Genomic DNA, 13,643 nt, shown 5'->3' with positions numbered 1-13,643 from the left:
GTTTCTTCATTCTGTAAGGGGACAATGATACCCATGACACCCCTCTGATAGGGCTGACTATGGGTTAAATGCATACATGAAGCATCTAGCACAGCACCTGGCACAAAGTAATCACCTACTGAATATGAGTTCCCTTCCTTCTCCACAAGAATATAGAGTACAATAACCTGGAAACACTGACTAATGACTTTCCTTGGTAAAAATTCACCTAGTTTATCTCCTAGAGGCACTCCAATCACTCTGTTTTTGCATATGAACATGGGACAGTATTTTTTTTTTTCCTGTTTGGCTGGGAGCCTGTTTATCTTTCCAAACCACAACTAGGGGACATGATCATTCTGAATATCAAGACAGAATTTCTGACTGAAATGTCAGAGTCCTCACTCTTGGTTTTCTAGGTACAAGAGGTTGCCTTAATCCCAAGGGGAAAACTAGTCTGCCTTTGGGAATGTGGAGGTTAGACCCAGTGGGGATGGGGGGGTTGGAACGAGGGAGGGGCTCTAACCTGGAGGCGCCAACCCTGAATCTGGCTGCTTAAGCCCGTAGAATTTCACCAGAAATTCAACCATCACTGCCAAAGAGCTAGGGCCTTTGAACTGAGGCTGCATAACCCCAAAAAAGTAGGAAAAGTAGAGCTGGAGCACACAGTCGCAATGAGGTGGGCTGGTGGTCAAAACCTCATTTGCATTCTTTTCACTCATTATTATGTGGCAGTAAGGAACTTTTCTGCTGAGCAGAGTGACCTTGACATGTGATTTCCTGTGCTCTCTGGATGTATGCAGAGTGTTATAAGAAGTAATGATTCCCAAAGAATCCATCTAATCTGACAATTTTCATCAGCCTCCTAAAGGAGAGTTTTTATCTTTCGCCCATTTCTCCTGGGGTTTTTTTTGGTTGGTTTTTTTTTTTTTTTTTTTAGTGTGTTACTATATAAAAAGAGAGAAAACAAGATCTATAACCTTCAACAATGTCCTTGCAAAAGTTAGAAGTGTGACATAAATGTGATCTTTCACTCACCTTAACGACCACTCAGCACTTCTCAGCAGGTGATTTAAATATCCACTGGCCCTACTCTCCTCTTTGTCTAAATCATGGTAATCTCCAGGCAACCGCTGTGAGTCTGGCCTAAGAATCACAGGCACTAGACTATCAGGACCAAATGGCATGAATCTAGGCAGCCAGATCCTAACTAGTCTAATCTCAACCGATTTTGAGTCCACATTTGTGAATGTGGGTTATGAGGGATATGGGAAGAAAACTCTGATTCTGTCTGTTTACAAACTTTGTGTGATATGAGTGAAATCTACTATCCAACTTTTATCCAAAAACATCTTTTGAAACCACTTTTCAAAAAAAGATACTGAAAAAACTAAAAAGGAAAAAGAAAAAGAAAAAAGAAAGAAATTGAAATATGATTGAAATGTTTTACAGTAAAAATTAAAACAGTAAAATTCAGGGATGTCTGAGTGGCTTGGTCAGCTGAGCATCTGACTCTTTTTTTTTTTTTTAAGATTTTATTTATTTATTTGAGAGAGAGCATGAGCGAGGAGAAGGTCAGAGGGAGAAGCAGACTCCCCGTGGAACTGGGAGCTGGATGTGGGACTCAATCCTGGGACTCTAGGATTATGACCTGAGCTGAAAGCGTCGTCCAACCAACTGAGCCACCCAGGCATCCCAGCATCTGACTCTTGATCTCAGCTTGGGTCTTAATCTCCGAATAGTAAGTTGGTGCCCTGCATTAGACTCTGCATAAAAAAAAAAAAAGGAAAAAATAAAACAGTAAAATTCAGCACAAAATCAATGCTTAATTATTCTTCATTAGCAATAGTAAGACTACCAATAAGATGATGATAATCATTAGCATCGTCAATCACAATGGGTTTAATAAGGATTTAAATTAAAAAGCCATATAAATTTCAGGGCAACAACGTGGCTCAGTCACTTTAGAGTCTGCCTTTGGCGGGGCACCTGGGTGGCTCAGTGGGTTAAGCCTCTGCCTTTGGCTCAGGTCATGGTCTCAGGGTCCTGGGATGGAGCCCCACGTCAGGCTCTCTGCCCAGCAGGGAGACCGCTTTCCCCCTCTCTCTCTGCCTGCCTCTCTGCCTACTTATGATTGATCTCTCTCTGTCAAATAAATAAATAAAATCTTAAAAAAAAAAAAAAAAAAGAGTCTGCCTGTGGCTCAGGTCATGATCCTTGGGTCCTGGGATCCAGCTCCAAGTAGGGCTCTATGCTCAGCAGGGAGTCTGCTTCTCTCTCTCCCTCTGCCCCTCACCCTGATTGTGCTCTCTCTCTCTCAAATAAATAAAAAAAATTTTTTAAGGCCATATAAATAAGAATGAAGATTTGAGAATTCAACACAATTTTTTAAATGTCACATGACTTTCAGGTTTATCTTTAATGTTGATAGACTGTACATTTCAGCTTCAAAATAAAGAAAAATATTCTGTTTTCCAGCCCTTCAAAAGCTATTGCTATTCTTCCTCCCTACTCTGACCCAACTTCTCTGTAATCATTCTTTAGTAATCTTCTGAATTCCTTCCCATTCTATTAAAGGCTTCAAGGAACTATTTCTTTCTCACATCCCCCCACACACACTCTGCCTCCATGTCAACAAGCTCTATTATCTTTCCCAGGGAGGAAAACATTAGCATCAACAATCCAAAAAGAGAGAAAATGCCAAACCATTGACTTCTAGTATTAGAATATACTATATAGATCTTGGGGGTATCTGAGCCTTCCTAATAATAGTTTCAAGGAGAAGGTTTAAATGTACTTTGTCAATTTTCTAGATACATACCATGTGACAGGAGGAGAAGCCCACACATTAGAACATGAGCTGGTAAGAATTTGAGATTTTAAATTTGCTACAGTGGGTACACATAGAGTTGATCTGACAGGAGACCAAAAAAAAAAAGAAAAGAAAAGAAAAAAAGCATGAGTAGCCCCAGGGTCTTCCCCAAACCACTCCCTACTTCCGTGTAAGGAGGAAGTTACCTTAACTTCCAGATCCATTCTTAGACATTTATTGCAGAAAACCAAAATAGTAATAGGGGGAGAAAGAAAATTAAAGTGCCCAAAAGGCTATGTTGACCTACATAATGAAGAGCTGAGCAAAGATGGGAGAAGGAAGAGATAAGTGACTTTATGTAGGTTCAGCTGGGCAGTAGCTTTTACTGGGACAGAAGAGAGACTTTAGAGCAGCTACAATGTTGGGAAGATACTTTGAGAGGGAAAAAAATAGTATTTTTAAGAAGTCCTGCATTTTCAGGAAAGACAGCAAGAATTCCTCAATTTGTTTATAATTATTATTTGCTGGTCTGAATGGGATTCCATGATGGACTGGACCTTGAGATGATTATCCCCTTATCTGCATAATATCAAGTGTCAACAAAGATTCAGATGACCAGATTAGGTGGCAACCATTGATATGGATGTGTGCGTATACGTGTATGCTGTTCTTCTAACATGGCTTGCTCTCCTATTAGAAATACTCTGCCTTTGTAAAATAAGAATTAAAAAATACAGAGCTCTACACAGTGTGGCAAGATATACTCATTAAAGTTTACTTCTTGAAGCAGGTATAGGATTGAGACCATTGATCTACAATGCCCTCTATGTAGAATGTACTACATGCCCTTTTCCCTTCACTGAGGCTGAGAGGCAAAGGGGCCCCTGATGCCAATTCTCCATCTCCAATGCAACCGTCCCAGATTACTTTAACTTTCATTAATTACAGTGACATCACACTCATTACCCTAGACCAGGGCATCTTAATAGCACGGCCAAGAACCACAGAAAAAAACCTATTCGCATCAGGCAACCAAAGAATCCATTTGAAAACCAGAAATTTCCAATGAATCTTGGAACACTGAATAAATAAATAAATAAATTAAATAAAAAGAAAGAAAGGAAGGAAGGAAGAAAGAAATAAAGAAAGAAAACCAGAAATTTCTCTTTTTAAAATAACTTTTATTATTTTTTTATAAAAATCTAATGTATTATTAGCCCCAGGGGTACAGGTCTGTGAATCGCCAGGTTTACACACTTCACAGCACACACCATAGCACATACCCTCCCCAATAGCCACACCCCCACCACCCTCTCCCTACCTGCCTACACCCCCACCTAGAGAACTCTCAGTTTGTTTTATGGGATTAAGAGTCTCTTATGGTTTGTCTCCCTCCCGATCCCATCTTGGAAAACCAGAAATTTCTATAGAGATTGACTCCATCTGCCAAAAAAACAATCCCAAGAAGCAGGGCCAGACAAGGCTAATCAAGCTCAGTGCAGACCTTTCTGAATCCCCAGCCTAGTCTTGCGCACCTCTCCAGTCCAAGGGGAATTTAAGGCCCAATACTGTCTTCTCTAAGGTATGGTAGAGGACTAGACTCACAGAGAACTGGATTCAATCCAAGCTCTGTCATCCTCTTAAGAGTCAGTCAACACAGTGTGGGAGGTTGTACAAAGAGATGATCTAGACAGTCTGGGTTCAAACCCCAGCTTCCTCACTTACTTTTCTTGTGACTTTGGGCAAAGCAATTCGCCCTTTTGTGCCTCATTTTCCTCAACTATTAAAAAAAAGGATAATAATATTTACTTATCAGTCTTTGCAGTGAGAATTAAATAAGACATATGTAGAAGCTCAATAAGGGTTAGTTGCTGGTGTGTGGCCTTGGACAAGTCACGTAACATATCTGTATCTCAGTTTCCTCTTTTGTAAAGTTATGGAGATGGATTACATAATTTCAAAGTCTCTTGACAATACCAAACTCTAAGAAGATGTCAGATCCCCACAGGGAATAATAGACATAAGGAACAAATAACCAGGGAAAATTTGGCATGAGATGTTAGTTGATTCTTACAGAAGGGCCACAGAAGAGGCAGTAGAAACCAAGCAGATTGGAAGGGTAATCATCACCCAGGCATCTACAGGAAGCTGGACATTTCCCACAGTCAGCTGGGCACATGGAGCATCTCTCACTCGCCTCACAAAGGCCATCATTCCTACAGACTGAACCAATGGAAAGAAAGACAATGCTAAACAAAAAAAAAAAATTTAAGACCAAAAGAAGTAAATTTGATAAAAAATAATTTTTAAATGAAACAAAAAACAAACCAGTCTAAGGTGAGATTCTTATATTGGTTCTGTCACTAGCTTGGTTTCTCATTTTACTTTGGCTAGCCAAGAAACTCATAGACAATTTACTGTCAATTTCTAATAACTCTATAGAAGTTATATATTGCCACCATAACTCCACTCTCCCTTTCACTTGGTCATTATACTTTATCTTATTTTCCATGATTGCAGCATTGGTTGTATTTTAGATGTGCCTATTTCATTGTACCTATTTTTATAATACACTTGAAATCGTTTATGAAACAAGGCAGGTTATTAAATAAGTAGAAATATTTTGCAAGTCACTCAATTACTTTAGACCTCATCTTTCTATGTATAAAATAAGTGTTTGGGGGCACCTGGGTGGCTCAGTCATTAAGTGTCTGCCTTGGGCTCAGGTCATGAATAGGGTCCTGAGATTGAGCCCTGCATCAGGCTCCCTGCTCGGCAGGAAGCCTGCTTCTCCCTCTCCCATTCCCCCTGCTTATGTTCCCTCTCTCTGTCTCTGTCAGATAAATAAATAAAATCTTAAAAAAAATAATAAGTGTTTGGGATTCAATGTCCAATATTCCTTTTAGTTCTAATCCTGGTAATTCCAATCTTTTCATTCCTAAAGCTCAAAGTTCATATTAAGTTGCCTTTATAGAGCTTTGATTTACTGTATATAAGTAGCACTGGGTTCTTCAATGTGTTTTAAGTTTCCTTATGCTTTATGTTAAGATTATTGCCAGTAGCGATAATGATTTTTAGTGGTAGATTCCCTTCCAACCTACTAAGTGTTCCATTAGTATCCTAGAATTAGATTTATAATTCTAACTAACATTTGAACAGGGCTAAACATTTATATAGAATTTATCATCTTGACTGAAAGTTTAAAATTATCTCACTTTGATCTTCCGCAAACCTTTGTGATAAGTGAAGCAGGAATACATTCCTCTTTATAGATGAGGGAAAATAACAGATGAAATAAATAGCATCCCTTTTTACAGATGAGGAAACACAAATACAAAAAGATAAAGTGACTTCCTCAAATTATGCAGATAATGACTGGCACAAGGACTTGAACCCTACCTAATCCTCTGACTCTGAACTCTTGACCCTCTCCAGCCTCTACAAAAGATCCTTCTCCCTCCCACTGAACACTTCCCGGTCACAAATCTCCTCGGACAGCCTCTTCAATATGTTGTTGTGAACATTCATTCACTCCCATCCTATGGAGTACCATAGAATTGGTCTTAATCCTCTCTGATATGACAAACCTTCTAACCTTTGAAACAATCCTGTACCTCTGAAACTTTATTACTGAGCCAAATATTACAGCCAAATTCTCGCAGGGCTGTTTTTTCTGTTGGATTAAAAGTCCCAGTGCCTGAGGCCAACAGGATTTCCAGGGGCTTATAAAAAAGGAAAAAAAATTGGTTCCAACCTGCAGAAAAGCAAACCAAAATTAGTAAACATTTAATCCATAGCCTGCAAAATGTAATATTATGTCAACTTCATTAGTAGTTATTATTCATAAAAAATTCATTGCTTGTGAGAATAATTTATGGATTAGATTGTCTAGTTTTATAAGAATTTCTGAGTAGGTACAATGATTGATAAGACATAGCCGACTGTAAATTTAATAAGTTATTCATAGGCACATAATTCCAAAAGCAAAATTATAAAAATCCTTTTAACATTTTATGGAAATTTTTACATTTAATTGAGATGTGCGTACATTTTACTATGTTTGGTATAAGTGATGAAGCCTCTAGAAGAGCTTACAGAAAACTTAAAAAGGTCCTCAATCAGGACGCCTGGGTGGCTCAGTTGGTTGGACGACTGCCTTCGGCTCAGGTCATGATCCCGGAATCCTAGGATCGAGTCCCGCATCAGGCGCCCAGCTCCATGGGGAGTCTGCTTCTCCCTCTGACTTTCTCCTCACTCATGCTCTTTCTCACTGTCTCTCTCTCAAATAAATAAATTAAAAAAAAAAAAAAAGGTCCTGAATCTTCTATTGCCTAAATTTCTCCATGTGGGTCAACAAGATACCTTTTAGTAAGATTGCTCCCTATGGCCTAACAGTTTCTTCTAGTTTCTGGATTTGCCCACTAAATTGAACATTCCTGATTTAGATGAAAATAAAGTTTCTGGGGAGTACTTCGGCCCTGTCACAAGTACACAAGTACAACATGGTGTATAGCCAGAGATAGTAGATAACTAAAAATTCAAAAGGACCCCCATTGGAAGCTTTCTCTCTCCGCATCATCTCTCTTCCAGACATGATGAGAAGTGCTCTTAAAAAACTCAAACTCTTGCAAAAGAGCCACTGCAGTCTGCATATTGCCAAAGGCCTAGTTTAATTGCCTCAAGGATCCTGAGGGTACACTGACAGGATCCCAAAAATTTTGTAGGTTAAAAACCATCTTGCATCCAGACAAAGAGACTGCTGTTAACTTGGTTAAACTTCTTGTATTCGAGTGATACACTTGGCATCAAAAATGGCAAATCTTTAAAAACTCAAAGGCTCTGTGAGTGCTGCCTTCACGGAGCCTAAGGAAAGACCATCTAGCATGAAGTCTTTCTTTACCTTCGATGCCCTCAGAAGCCACCAAGGGGAAAAGCTGTAGGGATCAATTTGTGAATCCCAGGAGCTATTAATGATGACAAACTTGCTTCCTGGAGGGCCGAGCCTGGGACTGTTGGCTTCAATCCCAGGCTTTCTGGGAGTCCTGGGGAGCTGAAATTACTGAGGCAACATTTTGATGGTACTTGCTAAAGCCATAGCCAATTCTAGAATTTGCTACCCTGCTTGGGAAAAGAAAGTCTGAAGCTTATCTGGATTTCTGGGGGACTCCTTGGGTCTTGTCTGAGGCTGGAAATAAAGCAAATTCCTAAGAGGGGTGGGGCGGGGGACTTAGGGCCCTGCATCAAAAAGTCATGAGTAAAAAAAGCTTCTTTCAAAGGTATTCAGAAGCTTGGTATCCTAGGTGAGGATGAATTTGCCTCATGAAAGCCCCCTGTCCATCCAGCACTTCAAGAGTCAGTCCAGGGCTGTTTCCTAGTCAGTCTTCCATGTCCACTGCTTCATCTCTGTGCCTCTCCACGCAGACCCTTCAGACTGATAATGATTCCAGCTAGCTTGGTACTTGACCCTGGCTTCCCCTGAAACCATCTGTGAATGCTCCTTGTCTGTATTCCCAAAGCCAGTCCTGGCTCCAGAACCCAGCCTTCACTGTAGAGCCACACCTCTGTTGGCCAGGCAAAGACTGAATGTTCTAATGCAGAGATCTCCAGAGCTTCTATCAGAGATTCAGCAAGGCTCTTGAGGAAGTGACAAGTTTAGCCATGGAGGAATCAACCCTTTTAGTAATTTGGTTGTAAATTTGACCCTTTAACAATACAGGTTTGAACCACACAGGTCCACTTATACGCAGATTTTTTTTCTACATACACTACAGTATTATAAATATATTTTCTCTTATAATTTTCTTAATAAAATTTTTTCTCTAGTTTAGTTTATTGCAGAATATAGTATATAATATATATATAACATCCAAATATGTGTTAATCAACTGTTTTTGTGTTATCAATAAGGCTTTCAATCAACAGTAGACTCTTTGTAGTTAAGTTTTAGGCAAGTGAAAAGTTAGACACAGATTTTCAACTGTGTGGAGGGCTGGTACTCCTAATCACTATACTGTTCAAGGGTCAACTGTATTTACTGACTGCCTGTGCTATGCAGGAACTATGCCAGGTACTTGGGGTACAGGAAAGAACAAGGCCTACCTGGGTCTATCCTCACAGAGCTCAGACCTGCCTTCTGACCTGCTGATATTCTACTTACTTACCCACTTCTGGCAGCACAGTTTTACCTACCAGAGCAGCTTAAATCATCACAATTCTGATATAGGAAAAAAAAAAAAAAGAGGGTTATACACTCCTGGACCCACACCTCTGGAATAGCAATTAAGTAAGTAATGAGTACAACCAAGGTTCATTCTAACCCTTCTACCTGATTCCCATTCTAGTTCATGTATTGTTCCCCTGAGATATCCAAGATCTATGGGTTCTGCCCATATATATTCATCAATGACTTCAGTTGCTTTTCTTGTGCAAAGGAAGAAAATATGATAGATGATAAATACCTTAGAGCTATTCAGTGTAGTACATGTTGAACCTGATCTTTCCACTGGAATAAGTGGAAATAATTTAGCTCACTGGAGTATTTATGACAGCAAGAAAAAATGAAACTCATGAAATCATATTTATTTTCCATTAATCTTATAATATCTCTTACCAGATTAAAACACTCAAAACCAAGACTCATGGTCATCTGCTGGGCATATAATTGATTAGAAAGAGGCATTCCTGAGTCATAATGTTGATTCCTTGAAGGGTAAAACAAGGAGACAGACTACTCACTTATTTTTTTTAATATTTTATTTATTTGAGAGAGAGAGAGCATGTAAGTGGGGGCAAGAGCAGAAGGAGAGGGACAAGCAGACTGTGCTGAGCCCAGAACCTGATACAGGGCTCAACTTCACAACCCTGAGATCATGACCTGAGTTAGAATCAAGAGTCAGACACTTGCCCAGCTGAGCCACCCAGGTGCCCCCAAACTACTCACTTATTAACAGATCCCAAGATAAGGCTTCTCTCATCTATGAACATGGATACTGGTTTCTCTGAATTCTGCTAAGCTTCTAATGTCTATCTTAAATTCCTCCAAATACCATTTAATCCTTACTCTCTGTTTTTTAAAATTTTTTATTTTTTAAGTAGATTCTATGCTCAGCGTGGAGCCCAATGCAGAGCTTGAATTCATGACCCTGAAATCAAGATCTGAGCTGAGATGCAAAGTCAGACACTTAACTGACAGAGCCATCCAGGTACCCCTAATCCTTACTCTCTTATGCTACCTTCAGTGACATTAGATTTTGAAGATCAAATGGACATCATCTAGGTAATCCATCTTGATAACCAAGAGTTTGATTTAGCATTTTTAAATTATTTTTGACTGGTTATTTTCATGGTTTTTGTATTTACTACAACTAAATGTATCTCACTTTGTAGAATAGCACATCCCAGAAGGCTCACTTTTAAAGCGCATCTTTCCTTCACTGTGCAGCAGCTTTTTATCTTGATGAAATTCCGAAAGTTCATTTTTGTTTTGCTTCCCTTCCTTTGGAGACGTGTTTTGAAAGTTGTTGTGGCCAATGTTGAAAAGGGGACTGTTTATGCTCTCCTCTAGGATTTTGATGGATTCCTGTCTCACACTGAGGCCTTTCATCCATTTAGAGTTTATTTTTATGTATGGTATAAGAGAATGGTCAAGTTTCATTCTTCTGTAAATCGCTGTCCAATTTTCCCAGCACCACTTACTTATGAGACTGTCTTTTTTCCATTGGATATTTTTCCCTGCTTTGTCAAAGATTAGTTGACCATAGAGTTGAGGGTTCATATCTGGGCTCTCTATTCTGTTCCATTGGTCTATGTGTCTGTTTTTGTGCCAGTACCATGCTGTCTTGGAGATCAAAGCTTTGTAATATAGCTTGAAATCAGACAACATGATGCCTCCAGCTTTGTTTTTCTTTGTCAACATTTCCTTGGCGATTTGGGGTCTTTTCTGGTTCCATATAAATGTTAGGATTATTTATTCCAGCACTTTGAAAAACGCCACTGGTATTTTGATCAGGGACAGTCAACAAAACAAAGAGGCAATCCACAGAATAGGACAAGATATTTGTAAATGACATTACAGATAAATGGCTGGTATCAAAGATCTATAAAGAACTTCTCAAACTCAACACCCAAAAAACAAATAAGTCAAAAAATGGGCAGAAGACATGAACAGACACTTCTCCAAATAAGACATCCAAATGGCTAACAGACACATTAAAAAATGTTCAGCATCATTAGCCATCAGGGAATTCCAAATCAAAACCACATTGAGATACTACCTTACACCAGTTAGAAAGGCAAAAATTGACAAGACAAAAAACAACATATGTTGGCAAGGTTGTGGAGAAAAGAGAACCCTCTTACACTGTTGGTGGGAATGCAAGTTGGTACATCCACTTTGGAAGACTGTGGATATTCCTCAGAAAGTTAAAAAAAGAACTATCCTATGATCCAGCAATTGCACTACTGGGTATTTACCCCAAAGATACAGATGTAGTGAAAAGAAAGCCATATGAACCCCAATAATCATAGCAGCAATGTCCACAATAGCTAAACTGTGGAAGAAGCAAAGAAACCCGTCAACAGATGAATGGTTAAAGAAGGTGTGATTCATATACACAATGGAATATTACTCAGCCATCAGAAAGGATGAATACCCACCATTTGTATCAACATGATGGAACTAGAGGAGATTATGCTAAGTGAAATAAGTCAAACAAAGAAAGACAATTATCACATGGTCTCACTTATTTGTGGAACATAAGGAATAGCATGGAGGACATTAGGAGAAGGAAGGGAAAAATGAAGGAGGGGAATCAGTGGGGAGAAGAACTACAAGAGACTACAGACTTTGGGAATCAAAGTGGGGGTGGGGGGACCAGGGGTAGGGGAGCCCAGTGATGGGTATTAAGGAGGGCACGTATTACATGGAGCACTGGATGTTATAAGCAAACAATGAATCATGGAACACTACATCAAAAACAACAACAACAACAACTTATTACAGTAAAAAAAAAAAATAAATCCAATAGCTTCTACCACTAAATAAATAAAGTGCATCTTTCCCCTGACATTCATATAAAACCAGTCCCAAAAATCACCTTTAATGATCTTTTTTAATCACACATTTTTTATGAAACAATAATAACACACACGTGAAGACTGAAGTTTCTTTTATTTGGCAAAATCACTTCTAGAGTTAGAGGGAAAACAGCAATTACAGCTTAAGAACAGAACATCCTAGACTAAAAATTCATTCAGCTTTTATCAAATCTCCTTGCCATCATTTTACAAAAGAATAACAGGAAACTCTCCTTGGGTACTCAGACCTTGTTTCCTAGCAATTGACAGAGGCTGCAAGCTCTTAGGAATGAGCAAGTGAGCTAAGACTGAAGAGAGTAGAGATTGAGATTCCAAATACCACGGGAAGTGGATCAATAGGCAATTACTGAAAAGTGGCCCTCCCTGTTATGTGTACATAGCATTATCTGTTAACCAATGTAAAAATTAGGCTCCGGAAAAAAATATAATAATTCCTTTAATCAAGCAGAATCCATATATATCCATAAAAGTCGAGAAGAGGAGGCAGAACAGGTAAGAAAAAAGTAACTGCCTAGTAAAAGGAGGCCAAAATGTAGTGTTGTAAGTCAGACTGTAGAGTATCCAGGAGCTCAGCACCTGACCCAAAGGCACCAGTTACAGTGTGTGTATGTTTGTGTGCACACACATGCGCACGTGTGCATTTGTACATGTATGGGCATATAGACACATGCAAATGCACACAATAACAACAATTTAGTAACAACATCATGATTTTGGTAGGGGTTGGTACAGATTAAATCAGAGAAAAAGATAAGGAAAAAAAACAGAATACATATAGAATGTTTGGCATATTTGCAATTACATAAAAGCAAATGAAATTCACCAAACTTTAACTATGGTTATTTCTATGATTGTGGATGGTTTGTCTTTGTACTTTTTTTGTATTTTCCTAATTTCTATAGTAAGCGTGCATCTTTGACTTCCATACATAATGAGAAAATGTTTTGTTTTTAAAAGGAATGAGGGCGCCTGGGTGGCTCAGTGGGTTAAGCCGCTGCCTTCGGCTCAGGTCATGATCTCAGGGTCCTGGGATCTAGTCCCACATCGGGCTCTCTGCTCAGCAGGGGGCCTGCTTCCCTTCCTCTCTCTCTGCCTGCCTCTCTGCCTACTTGTGATCTCTGTCTGTCAAATAAATAAATAAAATCTTAAAAAGGAATGAAAAAGTTTGAGTTCAAGGAAAAGCAAGAAAAGGGAAATTCTCCTGGGAGGACTAATAAAAGGAAAACTTAATCAAGAAGCTAGAAATGGAGATAGAAAACATTAAAATCTACCTAAAAGTTTGCACCTAACATAAGGCTGGGTTGGGTTTAAAGGCAGCTCTAGAAGTGACACGAAGCAGGGGCTGTTAAAGCAATGGACTAGTAAATAAGGTTCTATAGCTATAATTCTAACCCACCTATGTACCCCCAAATTACTTCACACTGTAATAAAATATAGAGCTTGGAGCTAACTTACCAACTGAACGTGCAACTCAAGACCCACTTTGGAAGAGGACATATAAAGAAGCAGAAGAGAAAGCCACCATCCCAAAAGGTGCCCTATAGTGTGGATATCCCCCAATGCCAATGGGGAAAAGGCCAAGGCAGATGCATCTTGGGAACAGATTGGTGGGCAACCCAAGTCAGTTACTGAAACATATGGCTGAAAGAAATAGCTCTCAAGCCCCAGACACACAGCAGGAGCAATGGCATCCCAAAGGCAGACCCAGGTAAGGGGTGGAAAAGACTGTAGAGTACTCCATGTGAAAGCTGTCATC

This window comes from Mustela erminea, chromosome 12 (assembly GCF_009829155.1).
Source record: "Mustela erminea isolate mMusErm1 chromosome 12, mMusErm1.Pri, whole genome shotgun sequence".
Classification (NCBI taxonomy): Eukaryota; Metazoa; Chordata; class Mammalia; order Carnivora; family Mustelidae; genus Mustela; species Mustela erminea.
The sequence above is the reverse complement of the archived record's forward strand: the minus strand, read 5'-3'. Positions refer to the sequence as shown.